Source organism: Lathamus discolor, chromosome 1 (genome assembly GCF_037157495.1).
Source record: "Lathamus discolor isolate bLatDis1 chromosome 1, bLatDis1.hap1, whole genome shotgun sequence".
Taxonomy (NCBI): domain Eukaryota; kingdom Metazoa; phylum Chordata; class Aves; order Psittaciformes; family Psittacidae; genus Lathamus; species Lathamus discolor.
This window is the reverse complement of record NC_088884.1, coordinates 138,198,348-138,204,347: the sequence shown is the minus strand read 5'-3', so window position 1 is coordinate 138,204,347 and position 6,000 is coordinate 138,198,348. Positions and strand designations below refer to the sequence as shown.

The window sequence follows — 6,000 nt, the reverse complement described above, 5'->3', positions numbered from 1 at the left end:
CACGGGTCCTGAAGGAGCCGGCGAATGAAGTTGCTAAGCCACTGGCCATCATATTTGAAAAATCATGGCAGTCGGGTGAAGTTCCCGACATCTGGAAAAAGGGAAATATAACCCCCATTTTCAAGAAGGGGAAAATGGATGACCCGGGGAATTACAGACCAGTCAGTCTCACCTCTGTGCCTGGCAAAATCTTGGAGCAGATTCTCCTGGAAGGCATGCTAAGGCACTGAAAAACAACAAGGTGCTTGGTGACAGCCAGCATGGCTTCACTAAGGGGAAATCCTCCCTGACCAGTTTGGTGGCCTTCTATGATGGGGCTACAGAACTGATGGACAAGGGTAGAGCAGTTGATGTCATCTACCTGGACTTGTGCAAAGGGTTTGACACTGTCCCACACGACATCCTTCTCTCTGAATTGGAGAGACATCAATTTGATGGATGGACCACTCGGTGGATAAAGAACTGGCTGGATGGCAGCACACAAAGAGTTGTGGTCAATGGCTCGATGTCCGGCTGGAGACCAGTAATGAGTGGTGTCCCTCAGGGATCGGTGTTGGGACCGTTCTTGTTTAACATCTTCGTCGCTGACATGGACAGTGGGATTGAGTGTGCCCTCAGCAAGTTTGCCGATGACACCAAGCTGTGTGGTTTGGTTGATATGCTGGAGGGAAGGGATGCCATCCAGAGGGACCTTGACACGCTTGTGTGGTGGGCTGATGCCAACCTTATGAAGTTCAACCATGACAAGTGCAAGGTCGTACACCTGGGTCAGAGCAATCCCAGGCACAGCTACAGACTGGGCAAAGAAGAGATTCAGAGCAGCCCTGCGGAGAAGGACTTGGGAGTGTTGGTCGATGAGAAAATGAACATGGGCCGGCTTCAGTGTGCGCTCGCAGCCCAGAAAGCCAACCGTATCCTGGGCTGCATCAAAAGGAGCGTGACCAGCAGGTCAAAAGATGTGATCCTGCCCCTCTGCTCTGCTCTTGTGAGACCTCACCTGGAGTACTGTGTGCAGTTCTGGTGTCCTCAACATAAAAAGGATATGGAACTGCTGGAACAAGTCCAGAGGAGGGCCACGAGGATGATCAGGGGACTGGAGCACCTCCCGTATGAAGATAGTCTGAGAAAGTTGGGGCTGTTGAGCCTGGAGAAGAGAAGGCTGCGTGGAGACCTCATAGCAGCCTTCCAGTACCTGAAGGGGGCCTGTAGGGATGCTGGGGAGGGACTCTTTGTCAGGGACTGTAGTGACAGGACAAGGGGTAATGGGTTAAAAGTTAAACAGGGGAAGTTTAGATTGGATCTAAGGAGGAAATTCTTTCCTGTTAGGGTGGTGAGGCACTGGAATGGGTTGCCCAGGGAGGTTGTGAATGCTCCATCCCTGGCAGTGTTCAAGGCCATGTTGGACGAAGCCTTGGGTGACATGGTTTAGTGTGAGATGTCCCTGCCCATGGCAGGGGGGTTGGAACTAGATGATCTTGAGGTCCTTTCCAACCCTAACTATTCTATGATTCTATGATTCTTTTTCAACAGAAGATGGTCTTGGAGTAGGAATCCTCTCACTTCTGTGTAAAACTCCACCCTGTTTAATTGTAAGGAGCAGCCTTCAAGAGTACTCCAGAAGGCAATAAAAATAACAGCATGAGGCTTTAAAAGGGCTATTGATGAAGTAACTCACACTGTGGCAGTGATTTAAGATAATTTGGGCAGTTTCTCTAAGCCTGAGGCTTAGTTCCTAGAAAATAAAGAGACTGTTTGCTAACCTTGATTAGCCCAGTGGCTAGAAAACTTGATGTTTAGACAGGCCGAGCTGCCTTCAGTGCCAGACTGTCCTGGCAGAATATCAAGAACATCAATTTCCCTGACAAGCTGTCAAGAGTGTCAGGTTCTGTCATAGCCGCACTCCTGCCACAGCCTCCATCTGCTGAGGCCTCAAGGAAAAGAAAACACACAAAAAGCCTTTACACAATAACTATCCTTTCGATGGGCAAGTGCTGCGGTCGACAGAGACTGTAAAAACAGCTCTGCTCATTTTTCGCGCTGAAAACTCAGTTCCTGAGCCTGGCAGCAGTAAAACTGCTGACGCCGGGCCATCAGGGCACGCTGCCTGCCCGCAGCCAGCCGTGTTTGCCCCCGGCTCGGCGAAGGGGCTTCCGTGGCAGTACCTGACCTCCCCTCCCGAACTGCCAACCAAAGGCTTGGCCCTTACAGCAGCTACGAAAGCTTCCTCTTCTTCACGCGGAGCCGCGGGCTACTGGAAGGGTCTTCCGCGCACTCCGGCGCGGCGGGTCCCGCCTCAGCCGCTCCCCAGCAGAGAAAGACCCTAGCGGGAGCGCCGGCCAGAGCGGCAAAATGCCGGCAAGCACAAGCCGAGGTAAGGCTCAGAGCAGTACCGGGGACGCGAGAAGGAAGGCGGAGGCGGGCCGGGGCGGTGGAGAGGCGCGGCGCAGCGCGGGGGGCCGGGCAGCACCGGCGGGGCGGGGCGGCGCGGCAGCGGAGAGCGGACGGGAGCGGTGCGGGACGCGGCCATTGCTCTGGGATGTGCATAGTGCTGCCGGTAAGCCCGCCGGGCCGGGTGGGGGTCAGGTAGGCAGGTTGGCTGCTGGGCCGGGTGCGCGGCTGGTGGGGCGGGAGGACACCAGTACCAGGCTGCTGGGCCGAGACCTCACGGGCGGGACATGTGGAAGCACAGGGCGCGGAGGAGCGCACTCGCGAGGAGGCTGTGGCGGAGCCACCCGCGTTGCCGTACGGCCGTGGGGGCAAACGAGCCCGCAGGAAAGCAGGGCTGCCTGCGGCTGATGGGAACGTCGTCGCCGCCGCCGCCGGCCTGCGGGCGTCGCAGCCGGCCGCGACTCCACGGGCAGCCCGGAGCCCCCAGGACGGAGCCGAGGCGCTACGGCCGGATTAGTGCTGCCGGGCAGGTGCCGCCTCTCGGCCTAAGGGGTTTGTGGAGCGGGTGGTCCGAGGCGCCGAGAGCAAGGGCGTCCCTGGGACCTGCCCGTTCTCACCTCCGGACGTGGAGGGAGGCCCTCTCTTGCTCACCGTGGGTGGCGTTTCAAAGGCATCAGGGGGCTGAGCCGGGCAAGGGCTGTGAAGGCCGAAACGCCCCCAGCAAAACCCGGGGGCGGCTTCGCGTCCGTCCCTTCGGCGGCTGAAGCTCGGTGGTACCGTGACCGTGGTGCGCAGTGGCAGAAGGTGATTTATGCTGTTATGCTTTTAAATGCCGCTTCCCCTACTCCCCCCTCCCCCGTGTATGTTAATCTCATCGACTAAGCTGCTCTGGAAGTAGATCAGAAAGAAAAGGTAAGACCTTGAGTCCAGCAACAAAAGCCTTTGTTTTAATAGTTCATGGCAGTGATTGAGGGAAAGAGTGTAAGATTTTACATATTTACAGATTTATGTCAAGGAAGTAGACTTATGGCCATCTAAGTCACAGGGAAATGCCTGAAGCTTCAAGAAAGTTTGAAGGAGTGCGTGGTGCACATGGTCAGTTATGTGATTAGGCCACAATAACTGTTACTGGGCTTAGTGATGAAAAAATTTTTGCAAGGATGGGAACGAAAAAACAAAGTTCCTAAAAGGAAATTATTTTTCTTTCAGAAATACAGCTGCTGAAGTAAAATGTAGTTTTAATATCAAAATTACTAATATTTTCATACTAAAGTAATAGGGTATTCATGTCTTGCCAATGACCATAGTATTGAGAAACCTCTTATTCATAAAACATACTTATCATCATATCAGCATTAAGAGATAACAAAATTGTCATTATTCCTGTTTTCAAAGTGATGGATTGCAGCAGTGGTATGGTTTAACCCCATCCAGCAATGAAGTACCAGGCAACTATTTATTCACTTCCCCCACTGTTATGGGGAGGAGAATTGGAAAAAGGTAATACATGTGGACTGAGATACAAAAAGTTAATTAAAATAAAGTAAAATATAAAAATAATAATTGTAATGAAAAGGAGAGAGACGAGTAAAACCCAAGAAAAACAAGTGATGCACAATACAATTGCTCACCACCCACTGACTGATACCCAGCCCGACGTAAGCAATGATCTGGCCTTCCAGGTAGTTCTCCCCAGTTTATACACTGGGCATGACATGCTGTGGTATGGAATACCCCTTTGGCTAGTTTGGGTCAGGTGTCCTGTCTCTGCTTCCTCCTGGCTTCTTGTGCCCTTCCTCACTTGACAGAGCATGACAGACTGAAAAGTCCGTGATCGGGATAAGCATTTTAGCTACAAATAAAACATCAGTCTTGTTATCAACATTATTCTCATCCTAAATCCAAAACACAGCACTAGGAAGAAAATTAACTCTATCCCAGCTGAAACTAAGACAGGCAGAGAGGCATTAAATGCTTTCCCCAAGGTCAGAGCAGAATTTAATTGTCTTAACTGCTTTGCATGGCCCAAAAGCTGGTCTAAAGACATTATTTTAGACTGAATATTTACTGTGGGCAGTGACTGTTCACAGGAGCAAAAGCTAGGACTGACGGACAAGGATTGCATTCGTTTGTTAACCACCACTACTGTGGGTGATCTGGATTTCAAAAGCAATAGCAATAGCTGATACATATTTCTAACTAAAACTATACCAAAATCAGGACTGAGTGTTCTACATAAGTACTGGGAGACACTCACTCCAGTCTGATATTCCTGTCCCACTATCCTGTGCCAACATGAGTACTTTCATGGCTGCAAACTGAATCAGGAAATCAAACAGTGTTATTGTCTTTTGAGTTAGTAAAACATCTTGCAGATCACTGAGTTGGACCAAGTTCAGTAAGTACCAGATAAATTATGAAGGATGGAACAAAGCCAGGAGCAGGAGGTAGGAGATGCAAGAGCAATTCCTTTCAGTGTTAGGTTTTAATTCAGTTCAGCTACTATCAGCACTGCTTCTTTAGTGTCTCAAACAGTTTTCAGGTTATTAGGGTCAGAATTTGAGCATTCTTAACCCCTGCTTTTTTTTTTTTTTCCCTTCTTTTTCTCCTCCCTAGGCCTCTCTGTATTTTGACTTCATTTATAATAATTGCAATTTTCAAGGTTAAATTTGTAGTTGAGCCATGATTTGCTGTAGGATACTTCTCTCAGGCCTGAAATATCCTCTCAGAGGCACGTTCTATAGTAGTGCAGAAACTTTCTAGTGCTTAAAGTGGATTCATGAGTTATTCCTGTCAAAATATCCCTAAGCAGTACACAAGTTTTATTTTTCCATGACAAATGTTTGATTGTGTTCCTGAGGTTATAGAAGAGTCAGTTCTGTCCAAAATTCACTGCAGTGTTGGAAAATTACGTTCACTGCTGTCTTGAATCCTGTTGAACAGTGTTGTGGCTGATGACCACCTGTATCACACCTAATTTAATAAGAGACATTACAGAAACCACAAAAGCCCTGTCTTGTCCATATAAAGCCAGAAGCCATCAATATATGCTGATACGCTGTTTAAAATGGATATAAATACCAGTATAGTTTCTGCTGTCACATTAATAAAATGAAAATACATTTATATATTTAAGTATAGAGGCAATGCACAGTTCACATGTTGGACAGGAGTTGAAATCAGTGTTAAGAAATAAGTGAAGTCTGCAAAATCTGAGCATAATTTTAGATCTGAGTATAATAAACAATACAGGAAGAGAACTAAAAAGATAGGGAGCATGAAGATGATTGAGAAGGGCAAGGACAGAAACAGCAATACTAAAAATAAATAGAAGTGTCACAGAGGAATTTATGAGGCTGAAATGAAGACTAGACACCTGCATAGTTTGAGTCTCACCATCAGAACTGCCTCTGAAGAAGGGATCTCCTGCTGAAAATCTTGAAGTGCCAAAGGAAAACGTTATGCACAGCTTATGTTCTAAAACAACACTGTCATTTGCAGCTGGACTGCCTGTGAGGAAGTTGCTTTACTGGTAGAAAGTAGGAGCTGTGCTTATGGACAGCAGTTGTTGCTGAAGTTAGAATAGAAATACACTGGATCAGCACAGCAGCA

General features: G+C 48.5%; 1 protein-coding gene across 8 annotated transcripts in view; it reads left to right on the top strand.

Annotated features, from left to right (window-relative positions):
* Window positions 1–2,347: 2,347 nt before the first annotated feature.
* Window positions 2,348–6,000, top strand: part of ATP10D (ATPase phospholipid transporting 10D (putative)) — a 56,681-nt gene continuing 53,028 nt past the window's right edge. For 6 of the 8 annotated variants that reach the window (XM_065697767.1, XM_065697764.1, XM_065697774.1 and 3 more), the window contains exon 1: window positions 2,477–2,554. The gene's annotated coding sequence lies outside the window, so the exon portion shown is untranslated. Of the gene's footprint in view, window positions 2,372–2,476; window positions 2,555–6,000 lie in introns of those variants that run through there. The other 2 variants (XM_065697750.1, XM_065697758.1) reach the window with 2 other exon arrangements.